The sequence below is a fragment of the Alligator mississippiensis genome, chromosome 1, assembly GCF_030867095.1.
Source record: "Alligator mississippiensis isolate rAllMis1 chromosome 1, rAllMis1, whole genome shotgun sequence".
NCBI classification, from domain to species: Eukaryota; Metazoa; Chordata; order Crocodylia; family Alligatoridae; genus Alligator; species Alligator mississippiensis.
Genome location: NC_081824.1, coordinates 186,390,578 through 186,407,773, shown reverse-complemented (window position 1 = coordinate 186,407,773; position 17,196 = coordinate 186,390,578). Strand labels below are relative to the sequence as shown.

At 39.2% G+C, this 17,196-nt stretch overlaps 1 protein-coding gene across 10 annotated transcripts in view; it reads right to left on the bottom strand.

The window, feature by feature from the left end:
- Positions 1-17,196, bottom strand: part of ESRRG (estrogen related receptor gamma) — a 518,556-nt gene that overhangs the window by 215,436 nt on the left and 285,924 nt on the right. The window lies entirely within an intron of this gene.

The window sequence follows — 17,196 nt, the reverse complement described above, 5'->3', positions numbered from 1 at the left end:
CATTTTAACAAGATAAGGACTGTACTGTGGCAGGTTAAATTTTGGATCAAACAGACACCTCTACAATTTTTTTAAATTCTTTTAAAAATAAATGTTACTGAACTGGAAGTAAACATTACTCATGTGCATGCCTACATAATCATCTTTAGATCCAATTTCCCCAAATACTAGCTCTGTAACTCATAATTGTCCACCTCTGTCATAAAGAAGGGTCACTGAATAAACCAGTCTCAAGAAAATGATCATATGTAAAGCAGTAGTCACTTTTTACACTGAAAATACACACCTTAGCTGAAAATGTCACTTCAATACATTTCTCTCAAAAGCTATAATTTGCTAGTTTAACATTAGAAATAAAAGCTCATATTTATTTTCTAGTTTAAAAAAAATATTTTGTCCTGTCAACCTGCAATGTATATAAATACTGGCTATTGTGAAAGAGAAGATAACAGAGGAAAACCAACATTTAAAAAAAAAATTCAGTTTTAGTGCTCACAAAGTCTTTTGTGACTGGAGCCCTAGATGATGCAAATGGTATAATCTTTTAGATCAAAACCAATCAGTGCACACCCTCAGAATGCATTAATACCATTCACAAATGGGAACACCAATGCCTTCTCCCAATCCATTTTGCAGGTTCTGGCAAAGAAACCTCCGCAGAACTGGGGTGGGTGTGTGTGTGTGTGTGTGTGTGTGTGTGTGTGTGTGTGAAATATATATGCATAATGGACTTGTTTGTACCTGTTTATGACAGAATGTGTACAGAATTTAACCAGATGTGAAAAATGGGCCTGCTTCTTATTTGTGTGATATAAATACATGCAAGTTTACAGATCAGAACTCACACAGCAAAACTACGTCCCCGACTACTGTATAAAAGCAGGTAGTAAAAGCTTAATTACCAGTAGCATTAGGCTGTCTATATTGTTAAATGTGAACTCTGTAATTAAGATGTAAATTCAGTTGTGAGCAGTGAATTAAAAGAGCTTTGAGATGTAGAATAAAAGCTCAGCATTCTGTAGAACTAACGCACAGAAAGAAAACATTTTTATCGTATTTTAAAATGAGAGGCATTTAATCATATTACAGTATTAGAATGGTCTCTTAGAAAAACATTTTGATAAAAGAAATGCTGTAGGTTTTTTTAATCAAAGCAGCACTTGAAAAATATGTTTATTTTGTTATAGAGATCCTTTATTCCTATGTAAACCCAAAGTACTGATCCCGCTACCCTGTCCATTCATGCATATTTCATAAATAAAACAAAAAATCTCCATGCAAATGTGTACATGTATATTGTTTAATTATATATCTTTAAATATACATATCCACTTATTCTAAAGTAGCTATTTGTCACTATAGTGGCATATGGGTTTGAAATTCCTTCAAACCCCCTTACTATGTGACTATTTTACTGTGAAAGCTAATCCATGATGAATTTCTGTATACAAGTCACTTGACAAAAGTCATTTCAAGTATAATTTTAATAGAATTTAAGATATTATTTAAGATATTATTAAACCCTCTCAAATCTTATCACACCACACTTTACCTTACGTTTACTTTTGTTCATTATCTTTCAGATAGTGTATTTGTATTCAGATGCTGAAAATGTGATGTCTATTGCCTTCTCTTACGCTCTGTCTTCCAGTATACTATCTTTTTCAAGTCCACACAGTTTCCACTACTCCTTTTCTCTTCTCCCCATCCAATCTTTCTCTCACCCTATTAACCATCACTACCTTTCCACCAACCATCTTTCATCCACGCAAGCGGCTGTCTTCACTGCCAGTTCTGCTCCTTGGATGACCAGAAACACACAGTACTATACTGTACGTGTTGATAAACAAAGCAGTTGGCTTCATCCCCTGGGACTCAAGTGTCACCTCCACCAGAGGAGGGTCTGGAATTCCAACTACATGCTTGAAGTTGGGTTTCCCAGTTAGTGATCAGTTAACAAAAAAAAAGTAAGAAAGAAAGAAGAAAGATTACTGCGTCAAAGAACTGGGACAAGCTGTAGCTGAGTTTCTCAGTAAGCTTGCATGTGCCATGCTAGAAATAAATAATAAGTACTAGGGGAAAACACAGTCAAGGCAGACATTGGCTTACAGAATTTCAGCAGGGGATACATAATAAGTACACTCACACATGTCTGCACTAACTTATCAAAATCTACAATGCAAAATCTTACCACAACGAGTCTACAGAAAACAGTACTGGAATGGAAGGGGGGTAGGGGGGGTATCAAAAAAAACCTCTGTCACCAGTGTCTGCATCAGTCGATAAGCATTACACATCCCCATTTCTGTGTGCGTATAACTATCCCTGTGTATAGAACAGTACATCTTCAAGCACCCTCACACTTAAATACTACAGACAGTTCAAGGCATCCAAACAGCCACATTCCTAAACCACAGCTACCTCAAGGCAACCGAAGAAGTAAGATTCAGTGGCACTTTACAGACGCAGCACAGTAAGTCGTGCCAAGTACATGTTTATCTAAAAGAGCAATGAGCAAGAGACACTTGGAAAGGGGGCAAAAAACATGACAACTCCCAAGCACCTGCTGAGAAATTATTTACATTAAAACAAATACCAATTGTGAATCCTACCCTATTTAAGAAAGAAGCTTTCCCCACACAGAGCTGTCCTTCAGCAAAATCTAGCAGAGGACAGCCATGTTTTTAATAAAATTTGAAAGAAATGTTGAAATGACACCTCTTATTGTAAATGAGCTATGAAAAGATCAATTTAATATTTTCTTATGATTTCCTTTCCACCACTCCACAAAGTAATCAAGTGACAGAATTGTCCTAAATAAGAACATAATAGATGGCATGCTGCTGAATGATCAGCAGTAAAACTATTCTGGTTGCTATCCTGTTGCCCCATTGGATTTGGCTTGAGTTTGCCTTGTGTGCTCTTCAAGTAAGGAAACACAACACATCTCTAGATACTGGGTTGTTTTTTTTAAGCTATCAGTAAAAAAGTTACAAACTTTGTTCACCTGTTTTATACAGTTGGGCAAATTGCAGCTGGTTATTGCTTTAGAAACATCTGCTACTACAGTCTCTACTTAGCATTAATTGCTTTTTTTTGGTTTTAGAAAAATATACATAGTATTATCTCAAAATGTGCTTTAGAACTTAACCACAGAGCAGGAATTGTTCTCTCACACAACAAAACTGGACTGTTTTCTTCAATTTTGTTTTTTAAACTCAGAAAATTTTGTACATTGTAAGAAATCACAGTTGCCTTACCATATTATGAAAGTACATTCTATTAATCTGATCTTAACAAAACACTCCGTATTTTCTTTTCCCTTTATTTTCAAGGACATGGTCACTGATATTAAATAAATGCTATAGAATAGAACCTTTCACATTGCTGTAAGTGAATTTTTTCATCCTGAACAAAACACCTTTTCCAAACCCTATAACAGAAAGAAAAATATGTGCTGCCTGTCACCCACCAAATATATATATATATATATATATATATTTCTCACAAGAGAAAATTTGGGCATTCACTTCAATATTGATATTTCTCTATTACACCAAGCTTTTTTCCGAGTGTAAGTTTCTTTAGGGAAGCAGAAGTGCATTACGGTCTCAGACATCCAAGGATAAGATGACTGAGGGAATTCAGTTGCTCTGTTTAATTAATACAGGATTATTTCACTTTCATTTTGTGAAGCTAATAATATGACTGGTGGAATGTCAGTAAAAATTAAATCATAAACTAGTGCAGTACCAAAGGGAAAACTTACTTTAGTTACGGAGTATTCCCAGCAGAAATCTTAAAAATCTTATACATATTTACACTGATAAAATATCACGCATACTTCATAGGATACTGCAAGCTTTCAACAATCCTTATGGCATGTATTTACAGAGCAAGAGTTAACATTTTGAGATTATACATTAATAAATGAGTTGCAGTTATATTGTTTCTTGAATGTTAAGTGCTACATGCTAAACACAGGAATGCACTCAAGGTCAATGTCCTATTTTAGACCTTTTCAGCAGCTGTGATATTATGATAATCACCTTTAAAATATTCCTATAGAAAGAGTAAATTAGCCCGTTTCACCAGAAAGATGATTATGATAAACAATAAATCTGAAAGAGGACAAATTCATATTTCTTTTTTTTCAAGTGCAATGAATTGCTCTTCCTTATTGTGATGGCATTTGTGCCTAAGAATAAAGAGTCCACATTATTCCTCTTTTGAATACCTTTTTTGTTCTTCAGAGGCCTCAAGTTTGAAGAAAATGTTTCTTACTCAAATATTACTGTTTTTCATGAAAACAAAAAATGATGAATTCTCCTTCTTTCCTTCCCATCCCAAATGAAACATAGTATCCTACAAAACAAGGAGACAGAGACAAAAAACCTGGCACCAGCAGCCATTCCTAAGTGACATAAGGGGTTTGGGGCTGACTAATTGAAGGACAAGATCTAATGGGTCTTTTTTTTTTTTTTTTGGTTCTTATTTTTTTTTTTTGTCTTCCTACTAGACTAGAAGCTCAAAGCACTAAAAATAGAAAAGAAGAAGATGGAGTGCAAATATTTCCCCAGTGAAAACACCAATAATCTTTACCGTGAGCTGACATGAATTGCTTGTTACACTGCCCTAGGATATCATGGCTTGAAGCGACAGCATGTGTGCGCACACACACACACACACACACACACACACACACACACACCCCACCCCACCACCACCACCACTAACTATCTCCATAGCTTTTGTAATGTGTGTTTGTGCATGTGTGTGTTTCAGGGGCCCCTATGAAATCTGACTTGTAGCCGATGCACCTGCCGTACAAAACACATTATCTGCAGCTTGCCCTTTTTTCCCCTGACTATCCCAGCCCATCTTCCATCACTCTTCCTTCTCTTTCTCCCCCTAACTCCCCCTCCGCTCCCTTTGCTCTGGCATTTTTATTATTAATGTTATTGCTATTATTACTGTCCAAGCATAAGCTGATCCACAGGGGAGCCTGTGTTATTTAACCCCTCAAGCGCTAAATTCCTTCACATGTGCCAAAGACACAGGTTTGTTGTTGCCTCCAGCAATATCCCAGGAAGACGAGTGATGGCGGTGTCATATCATCACACAGCGACTTAATCTATTGCGACACTCAGGGAACGGGCAACTGAAGAGATTTACAGAACACGCTCTCTGACTGCATACAAAAATGTTATCCCCCTTCCCAACAAACCCCAGTCACATGGAACAAAGTGAAACAAATTTTACCCTCCTACCACTCTCATTTTCCACCACTATTATCCAACCCTCCCACTGCATTAATTGTCCTACTGCACCTCATATAACTATACAACGCACTTGTCTCTCCTTTGTTCTTCCCACATTCTTTGATTAACAAACAGCCAGATCATGTTGAACTGCCAAGTAACATACCCTCAGAAATCTTTTATCCATACACTAGATGACTGGAACCATCACTTTCATCAGGGTTATCTCTGCATGCTGTCTTTATGTTGTCTGACATCCTGCGCATGTTTCTTGAACAATATTTTAAAAAGAGGTTGTGCTTTTTAGAGGTGCGTATAACACTATCAAGCCTTCACTGCTTAACTGCAGGAAACACTGACAAGAGAAAAGCATCTACTGAAAAGTTAGAAACTACATGACATAGTAAGGACTTTTTATTATCGATTACTGTTATTAACCTGGAATACCACCTCCATACAAAATGCAATTAGTCCTCTCAGGAGCAAGGTGAGATTTTCCATCTTAACTCTGATCTTCAACTGAATTGGGACATAAAAAATTGGGATAAACTAAATCAGTGGTGGAATATAGATAATCCACCCTTCTGAAATATCTTTCAACTTCCAGAAGGTGGTGCCCTTCAGAATGACCTTACTGTGCAGGCAACTCGGGGCTTTTGCCATCTAAAACCAGCATCTCTGAAATGGACGCAAGTGGCATCTAGCCCTCTACATGTGAACACAAACCTAACTAAAAGCAAAAAAGTTATCCAGTTTATCTGTTCACTAGTAACCAAATCTTCCCAGAAGTACCTGCAACACCTATCAATAACAGTTATAGTAGATCAACTTTTCAAACCCTTTGTTTAGACAGAACTTTTAGTGACTAAAACAGGAGGGGGGCGGGGTTTCCGAGAGTGAAAAAAGCAGGTTATTTCTTCCTTTTCTTACTAAAACCCTAACTATCAAATGGACAAAATGTAACAAAATCTGAAGATCATCTCAAACTAGTCCATATTAATTTGAGCCCTTGCTTTGATTTTGATGCAACTCTTGCACACAACTCCACATGACTGAGTGAGCCTTTACATCTAAAACTTAAAATGATGATGTCCTCTAGATTGCCAGCCAAGTGAGTATTTAGGAGATACAAGTGGATGCACACATAAAGCACCTGACATATGAACCATCATCTTGTGCTTCCCTTCCCTGACTCCCCTTCCTCCGTCCCTGTCCCCCCCCCATCAGAGATTAGTTTTTAAAGGGTTGTTATAATATGCAGGTGAAAAATGGGTAAATATGATGTTGTTCTAACAGTGCGAAAGAAAATGTGATACACTTGTAATTGTACTACAGCCTGCTGCCCAAGTCACAGTATCAGAACTCAGGTGATTTTAAAGGAAGTCCACAAAAAATACAGCATATTGAGATGCTGTTTCTTGCTCTCATAAGCATTTACTAAGCACTACTAAAGCCGATGGGTATATAATACCTCATTCAAAAATGTAGCAAGTACTTTTTTGCAGCAATACACAGTATCTATCCTGAAAACACTGAAATGATTTTACACTAACATTTAATTTGAACACTTTAACCCTTTTTTACTAGAGTGTATTACAACACTTTGTTAAATATGGTGGGTCTTGTCTATATTTGTTGTGGTTAATGCAATGAAATCATTCACATTTTTTCTAACGGTATTAGCAAAGATGATTAAATGAGACAATATAATCCTAATGTGATCTTCTGCGGCTAGAGCTTTCCATTATTGCTTAAGTTCCTGTCCCACTACCAGCCTCATTTCTATTGATCAGGCAATTAGCTCTATTCAATTATTCAATCTCAATCAATAGATTCAGCTCTATGAGATGTAAACATCACACTTACCCTTGCTCACCTTAATTCATGTACCTGCAAATTCAGATGCATGTCCAACTCTTCTCTCTTATGAAGACATGTAAAACTCGCCTTTATATGCAACTAGCTCTGCCCACTTTGTAGACCAAGGATTTGGTTGAACTCAGTTACACTGATCTAAGTGGTCTTTCAGGGTTCAAGCTGGAAAAGCGATGAAATATAATTGTCTGATTCTACATTACTAAATAAAGGGATAAAAGCAGGCCTAATCGGTACTTCCCTGCAAAACATTCATGTGAAGTGAGTGCTGCAGTTTCTGAGGCTAGACAGATAGTAGTACTTCATTAGCTTTGCCCCAAAAATCCAACCTGCTCCCTGAGAGAAAATTCAAGTGAACCAACTTCAGATTCATATCAACAAGACTGAACTTATATTGGCTTCCATAGCATTTTCCCTAGGTAAAACCTTCAGGAATGGGCCTCTCACTAATGTATGAATGTTTATATTATGTATATATTTCTTGCAGGTTACAGTTTCCAGCTAGAGGAAGCACCAGATATTACACAGGCAATAACGAAATCGTCAATTATCCAGGCAAGCTAGTCAAAGAGAGAAGTAATGGGCCTGACTGTGAGTTCAGAGATTGCTGTCTTGTTAAATACTGAGCTTCTAAAGTGCTGAGCAACTCCATTCCCATTGCTGTTAATGACACAGAATTGGGCCCCAAGTAACTATGGCTTATGAATAAGGGAATGGTGCCAAAGAGATGTAACTGTAGGAAAATCTAAAGGGGCTTCTGCATTCATCTGTTAGGACATCATTGCTCATAGAGATGTAAAAATCTATCTAATACTGTTGGGGGTAAAAACGAAATGCCTTAAGCCTCTTTCAGAAACAAAACGTAATTAGAAAAGACTGAATCTTCATATTGAACTCCTTGCTCCCACTTCAGATTATCAGCTGCTGAGGCATTAACATAAACTGCTTCAGTCTTTTAAGGGCTGTATCTGTATTCTTCAGTACCGTTTGTACTTGATACATGCATTTTCAAAATGCTAACAGTCTTTATTCAATAATGCATTTGGCAGCAAACAAGCATAATTTCTCTTTCAATATATTTTCTAAATAAATTCTCTAAACTTTATTGAGTTAGATCCTTGGATCATGCTTTGGAAGAAGGAACTGTAAGAGTTTCTGAATAAAGTGAAGCACTTAAGCAAATCAGACTTTATTCTTCACCCACTGAGATGGCTGAGATTTAAGATGAAAGAGCTAGGTTGCCTTTTTCTCCACTTACACGGTAAGGTTCCTTCATTTTCCCTGTTTTCCCAGTAGATTTACTTGTAAATCTGGCTACAGCCACATTTGAAGTCCTGAGGTCTGACTCCTGACCTCAGTTATGTTAGCCCTTCCCTGCTGAAGAACTACCCCTTGGATCACTGACTTGCTATTATTCTATGGTTAATAGACCTGACCTGTGCAATATTTTTTATCTGGCTACAGTCCTATCTCTAAATTCTCTATTTTGAATGAATACCGATTTTGTGACATGAAGTCTGCTATATAATGAAATGCAAACAATGAAAAGGCTAAATCAGTTTACAAAAAATCTATTTGTCAAACAGTGTGGAGATGCTCCCAATTTAGTCTGGGCAGTTCATGCAGCTCTTGATAAGGGAGTTAAAACTGAGCCGTTCCACTGCATAAAAATAGAGGCATCTGCAAAAGAGATACAATTTCTTTCAGAGAATCTTTTCTGTAACCTGTAGCTAATTAAAAAAAAATCCTGGATTCTGGGGGAATTTTCTTACAACCAGGAGCACTGTGTTATAGAAGGCAGCAGCAAAAGCCTCCCCAGCATAGCTCCCTTATGTCACATTTGCATTTCTATTCAGCTACATTGCCTGACAATGAAGCAAATGGGTCTGCCTTATCTGTACAATTCTGGACAACAGAGATTTCTAAGCCATACAAAGGAAGGAGCTTAACATTCAACACTCAACACTTCCCCGTGCAGCCCCCCAAGACCCTGTGGGGAATGCAGCCACATAAACACCTGTCTACACTAAAAAACTCCAACTGTCACATATTATTAGAAAAGGAGCTGGTTAAAAAAGCCATAAAGCCTTTCAAGAAACATGCCTGTCTCAAGGAAAACAAAACAAAACAAAACACGGTCCCAAATTTTGAGATTTTAGGGTATTATAATTGAAAGCTGGCTGGGGAGTGGTCCCGGAATGCAAAGAGAGGATATAATACCTAATAAATCATTTGCTACACTCTCTGTCCCGTTTTGACTGTTTTTTAATAAACCAAATACAACTGAGAAATCTTTTTATCATAAGAAATGTTCAACCTTCCCCATCCCTCTAGTTTTCATTAGAAAACCCTTAGCAGGTAGCCTTGCTAACTTGTGCCATTTCATTTCAGTATGAGGAAATGTCATACTAATTCCTTCAAAATTAATATCTTCTGATTTAAAAGTTAAAAATGACACAAAAATTGCAGAAGCTGAAATCTCCAGATCAAACTGTGTTATGACAGGACTTAAGCTAGTATTCTGTCATTTTGTGATATACATATACATGTTTTATCTGTCTTCTTAGTCCATTCCCTTGCCCTACACCCTCAGCTCTTCATCTCCATGGTTTGGAGTTCAAAGACCCTTCTCTGGGAGAGATTTAGCCACATGCACATTAGACTACATGGCAGATTTCTGATAAGGGCAGCAGAGATGGGAAAGAAAGCTAGTCCTCCTTTTGCCCACTTTGAAAGAGGTAGACATCTTAGAGCATATTGTACATTTTACACAGTGTAAATTTGGATTCAATTGATGAGTTGCATGTCAACTCTTCCTTTCACAGCTAGGCAGTGCTGCATACTGCTGAATTTCATGCCAGATGCAGATGCGCAATTCTCTGTCTCTCACACGCACGCAGATGCATGCATAGAGCTTTGGGGACCCTTGAGGTTGAAAAAAGTCAATATAAAATGTAATAAAGTATATCATTAGTGCCCAAATAAGGCAGTCACCTTCAGTGAGGAACACAGAAGGGCTCTTTGGATCCACAGAAAGTGTGAAGAACCTTCTATCCCAAATTTAACTACCTCTGATGCCTGAGAAATTGCTGCCTTTATATCATTCCTTTCACCTCTGCAAGACCCTGAGCAAAGAGGCCACAGTGTATTCTGGCTCTCTAAATGCTAGCAAAAGGACAGCCAATCTATATTGTCCCTGACACTGAAAATGAAATTATTGCTACATATGAACAAAACTATCAAGATGACATGATATCAAGTCTCCCAAAACACTACATATCCTTCACATAGGCAAGGGTGACAGAAACAAGATGGAGGATCAATTTTGTCTTTAAATGTGCAATAACATGGCTCCAGATGACTTCATGGGAGACGTATATGCAGCACAGGACAGACTTTAGCCCTTCAACATTAGTAGAACATAAGGATTTTCCTTGCATTGTATAAAAGGACAATGCAATATACAGAAGCTGCGAGCATAATGTGAATGTTAACCAACAGTTACCGCATTGTTGCATTTGAAATATAATGAAATGCATTGACTTATTAGTGGCCAGTGTCACAAAGGGAAAAAGAAGGAATGCAGCCTTGACAGTTAAAGAAAGACATGCTAGGAAAAGCGTTTTACATTGATTTGTCCAAGGACAACCTGGATCTCAAGTTAGGTTATCCAATAAGCTTAAGTGGTTATCCAAATGAAAATTAACCTCCAGCCTCAGCTGCCTTGTAAACACTATGCAACAGAAGTTGCACCTTGTACTGTACTTTGCGGAGTGCATACATAATTTATATCAGTGTGCTGTGTTTTGAAGACACCTATCACCGTGGTTTCAGATGCATTTTTGAAAGGATGCAGCGCAACAGACCCAGCAGAATTAGAGGAGAAATTCTACTAATTTATGAGCCCTGCAAGCCTAACACCATTTATTCTGTTCTCTGGGACTTTTACAAGAACAGTTTATATTTTCAGCATCAGGTCAGATGCAATGCTTAGTCCACATACCTAGGATTTTAAGAGCAGATCAACAGGAATTTGGAGATAAAACTTAATAAAACCACTGTGCCAAACAATTCAACGTACCTGTATCTGCTGTCCAATACAAAGGCAGAATGCAATGATTTAGCCTTATGAAAGCACTCCCCCGGTATCTACCATCTAGGATGCGTTTTTGGTCAGCTGTTCTACAAAGAAATGTAAGGGTCCTCTGTCCATTATCTAATATTTCTAGTATTGTAAAACACTTTGAAAAGAAAATGGATGTGATGACTAGCTCAATTCAGTCCCTTTCTTACTTTCCATGCTCCTTTTACTAAACATTACCTGGCACATTTTTCCATTCCTTTGCTTGGATCATTTCCCCAAAAGTGCATTGAACTCAAAGAATGAGCCTTCTGACTTTATTTAATCTGAGTGGAACCAGATAATAATTATAAAGATTACCAGCTCACCCCCTCATCTGTATTACTAGCATTGTGTGTGCTGTTACTGTCTAATGGCCTGCCTGGTTACAAAATTGTCCCACCTTCCATCTGTTCTTCTTGCTGGCCTACTGCCACTTCAGCCTCAGTACTTCAGTCTTCAAGATGTCATTCAACTTGGTTTGCTCTCATACCCATTTGTTTCTCTCTCCATGTGAGATCAACCATACATCTTTCCATGTTTCTCTCTCTTGCCTTTAGCTTCTGCTCGATCTTCTTAGTAAGTGTCTACGTTTCTGCTCCATTTATCATAGCTGGCAGTATGCACTATGCAGGTGTCAAGGAAAGCAGGAGAGAGTTCACTATTCATGATATTGCCTCTCCAGCCTTCTCATGACTCACCATCCAGTCTCAGTTCTTAACTCTAAGCTACTTGTTTAGAATGTGTGTATTTGTTCCAGATAAGTCACTTTAAGTTGATACCGAGGTGCATAAAGAAAACAATTCTGCTTTAAAGTCAACAGATGCTTCTTCAGGCTCTCTCTCAGCTCTTTTCTATTTTAATTTTTCTTTTTGTTTACTTCCTGAGTTTTGATGCTGTCATTTTAGCTTTTTATATTTACTGACAAAAAAGTGCATTCAGTCCATAAGAGGATGCTAGAAGTAATGCATATTTACATACCATTCTACTTTTTTAAATGCTCAACACTCAGTTGACAGATATGTTTCTTATTTCCTAATTACTATAGACATACAATGACTAAATACAGTCCATTTTTTTATTTAAGGGACTGTGGGGGAGGTAGTATTCTGGACCCACAATGATGCAGAACCAAGGATGAAATGCTTAGCCAAATTCTGCCCTCATTTACCTTGACTTCCTTAAGATAGTTACAGGGTGACTGGAGGCTGAATGTGATCCACTGCCTCTAAATAACTTAACGTGTATGGACTTTACCTTATATGGGTAACACAGATCCGTGTGCTCACCTGCACTAAAGATCAGAGTTATGATTAAACCCTGTCATCTATTAACTCTATGCACAAAAGATTCTGAACCAAAATAAAACCCGGAAGAGCATTCAACTCAGAATAACACCAAAGTAAAATCTGAGTTCATTTCATTATATTATCTAAGATTCAGCATGAAATTCTTAATTCCAATACAGCTCCCTTCTCTCCATTATAAGTAATTTGAAATTCTTTAAAAAAAAAAATTAAACATATCCAAGCCACACCCCACTCTCTGATCTAACAGATTTCCATTGAGATAAGAACTGCAACTCTGAGAATTGTTAGCATATACCACCTAAGTGAAAATACTGAAAAGAACACAGTATCAGGTGTCACGGTGAACGTAGTCTTTCTGGACTTTAGGAAGGCCTTCGACACTCTCTCACCCCATTCTCATTAAAAAATTAGGCAGCTGTGGTATTGATGCCTACACAGTCAGATGGGTCACAAATTGGCAGGAGGGTGGTGGTGGGCAGGTCATTTTCAACCTCGAGGGATGTGGGCAGTGGGGTTCCCCAGGGCTTGGTCCTCAGGCCCGCACTGTTCAACATCATCATCAGCGACTTGGATGAGGGGGTGAAACACTAAGATGTGGGGGGAAGTGGGCACGCTAGAAGGGAGGGATAGGCTACAACTAGATCTGGACAGGTTCCAGAGGTGGACGGATGAGAATAGGATGGGTTTCAATACTGACAAGTGCAAGGTGCTACACGTGGGGAGGAAGAACCAGCAGCATACCTACAGGCTGGGGACCTCCCTTCTCGTCAGCACAGAGGCAGAAAAGGATCTTGGAGTCACTATTGATTTTAAGATGAACATGGACCGCCAATCTGAGTAGCCTTGTCAGGAAGGCTAACCGCACCTTGTCAAGCATCCACAGATGCATCACGAGCAGGTCCAAGGTGATCCTCCCCCTCTATGCGACACTGGTCAGACGGCAGCTAGAGTACTAAGTCCAGTTCTGGGCGCTGCACTTCAGTTGGGATGTGGACAGCATCGAGAGGGTCCAGAGGAGGGCCACTCACATGATCAGGGGGCAGCATGGCAGGCCCTACGAGGAGAGGCTACAGGACCTGAACCTGTTCAGCCTTCACAAGAGAATGCTGAGAGGGGATCTGGTGGCCATCTATAAACTTACCAAAGGGGACCAGCAGGGAACGGGAGAGTCCCTGTTCCCCCGAGCACTACCAGGACTAACTAGGAATAACGGCCATAAGTTGACAGAGAGTAGATTCAGACTAGACATCAGGAAGCACTACTTCACAGTCAGGGTGGCTAGGATCTGGAACCAGCTTCCAAGGGAAGTGGTGCTCACTCCTACCCTCAAAAGGAGGCTAGATAATCACCTAGCCAGGGTCGTTTGACCCCAGCATCCTTTCCCACCCATGGCAGGGGGTTGGACTTGATGATCTGCTCGGGTCTCTTCTGACCCTACCAACTATGACACTATGAAACACACTAGTTGAAGGGGTGTAGGTCGTAGCCATGTTGGTCTAAGGACATAGGCAGACAAGGTTCTTTGGGTGAATCTGATATCTTTTATTAGACCAACTTAAATAGTTGGACATTTTTTTCTTAGCAAGCTTTTGGGTTTAAAAACCCTTTGTCAGGTTCAGGAAGTATCTGCAGTTGGTGTGTGCTCCATCACTGTCACACTAGTTGGATGCATGTATATGCAATCAATATACATATCAAAATCCTTTTAAAACATGTGTGCTCTGAATAGCCTGCCTGAGCAAAATGATGTAGAGGACTTGACAAGCTGGCTCAGAATCCAGGACCAGACGTGCTGTTTTCACTTCTAGGTCACCCATTCAGCTCCTAGCCAGGGAAGTAGTGCTCAGAAGTTCCAACCATTTGACAACAATTCAAAGAGAATAAAATAGAATGGGTGATCCTGATGGAGTTCCTAGTAAACAGATGCATTCACATTTCAAAACTCCAGGAAGTCTCCACAGGAAGACAAAGGACTGGACAGACATGAGTCTCAACCACTCTCTCCCTGCCGTAAGTGGTCCTTCACTGAACTGAAACCGGAAAGGTATCCATCAAAATTACAGTATGATCCAATATTATCAAAACTATGACCCGCCTGCTCTGTCTTTCACCAACTTTTGGGGGAGAAAATGCAGTCTTCCTTTTTCTCCTTTTTAATGGCTTAAAACTTGCAGCATATGTATGATTTTACTATGGATGAATTACTGACTACTAGTATACTATGTCATTAATTATACTTGGGCAGGAAGATGTGGGAAAGGTTCTTAAACTCTACAGCTTTTCAATTTATCAAACTAGAAAAGTATAGTCCTACAAGAGAGATTTCAGGAGAAACAGGCCTGCCAGACTCCCATGGAACCTTGTGTCTAGGTCTGGTGCTCTAGTTTTCATATTTCAGGCAAGATATTGAAAAAACGGAAAAAGTTCAGAAAATAGCTACAAGAATGGTCTGAGGTCTGGGAAACCGTGCCTAAAAAACAAGAAACTTGAGCTGAAGTGACTTGATCATGGCCTAACAAAAACCTATACTTGACAAACAGATTTCTGACACTAGACAGCTTTTAAATCCAGTTTCAGGATTGCTTGTTTTCTACCCTGTGTAACAAAGGACTGAAGGTATGCATTCCCTATGCTCTTCTGTCAGTGAAACTCTCTGCCCGATTACATCCTTGTTGCCACCCACTAGCATTAACATGACAACATAATAATAGCAAAATAAACCATATGGACAATGTGTTTCCCATTTGCTGTAAGAGGCAACCGTTGTTATCAATTCCACTCTGTAACCATTGTTTAAAGTTGATTTTTTTTACCAGCACAATCAGTTCTACAAAGTAAACCTACAAACTGCTTTACATTTCAGGGCCAATCCAATGGCACAACAAGCAGGGTTTGGCCTACAAACCCTGCAGGGGGTTGTATGTGTAGGCGGGAAGGGGGCGTTTCCTGAGAGCATGAGCAAAGAGAGGCAAGAGTCTTACCAGTCCGTGGTCGTGGCTGCTGCTTCTCCTGCCACTGCCATGGTCTGTCCACCCTGGCTCTTGCTCTTAAAGCAGCAGCAGCAATGTAGTGCCCGTGTACCAGCTGCTGCTGCAAGAGCAATGCTGTGGGGCTGCCCTTGCTGCCAAAGAATGAACGCCCAGGGGGTGGAGGGTGATTTTGGTGCCCCTCCTAAGTTAGCACCCAGGACTGGTGCCCCTCTCACCCATCCCTAGTTACCCTGCTGGGCCCATTCTTCAGTTTTCCATATATGAATGGTTTGAACAGGATTAGTTACATGAATTAGGGCAGAAGAATCAGGGCCCAAATAATAAACTTTGTTTCTTCCCGTTGACCAATCTCTTCCAGCAGCGACTTCTTTTATATCACTAAAACAATGAATGTTATGTGAGTGCCATTTTAAGTTTTAATGTGAATGCTCAGACAAATTAAAATTCCTTAGAATCCTCTCCTTAGAATTGCCCTCCTTTGCCAACAGGAAATAAAAATATGGCCCATTACTCTAATCCTTAATATCCCTCATGCTTAATTTGAGGCAGCTACACAATGTCTTAACTTACCCCAAGGAAAAAGTAAAACATAAAATTGCTTTGAATAACACTGGTAGCCAAAAGTCTAGCACTGTTTTATCCACCTAGAAAAAAACCTGTCTGAGGGAGAATGACAACAGCATGAAGCTGGTCAAGGTTATGGCTGCAAAGAAAGCAAAGTGCAGGGTAACAATATACTTGGAATGGGTAACACAGCTTAGTGGGCAACACATGTGGCGAATCATGAACAATGGCAGATTACTGTGAGATAATGAAGGGATGCATCCCTGCCAGACAAGGACAGCACAAGACAATGACCCATCCAATTATCTCTACTCTTATTTTATTCTTCATCCTTCAGTCAACTATTTCAAGCACGGGAAGCACCCTCTTAAATCAATCTTACATTCATTCCATTTATTCCTTTACAGGTATGCTCATTTTATTCTGTTCCATTCTGTGTCTGGCGCCATAGAAAAGAACAAATTAACGTGAGCATAAAAATCTAGCAGACTCTGTCTGCAATGTGCTAACACACATTTTCAATATTTCCCCCTTTACAGAAGTTCCGTTAACCATCCTCTGTGGCAAACTGCTGTTTAGTAACTAGTGCCATCATGTGCAATGGGGCAAATCATACCCTATTGACCAATGCTACACATTTGTTTGTGTTGTCTCTGGTTCGACAAGTCTGTACTGATGGCACCTGTTAAAGCTGCTTCAACTAAGCTGTTCTGCATTTGTCTGGCTGGATTTGGACTTCCTGGATCCCTGACTGAATACAAAGTGATTTGAAAAACCAGTGTTTGGCAACAAGCACAGTGGGGCGTACACTGTGTGTTGGTATACAAGAGCACAATGTGTTCTTCATAACATCACTAAGGGAGCATGCTGCTAGAATCTCTGTGCTGTTGAGATCAAAATGGTCTCCTTTGTTGTCAGCTGTTTAATAGCAGCTGTTTAATGTAATTCCAAATGATCCGCTTGAATGAAGTTGTCATTCTTGCAGTTCACTTTAATGTAGTAAAAAACACAGCTCAGCCACATTATTTTTCTATTGTTGTTTTCAAAAGTTACATGTTCTAACTAGCCTACTGAAA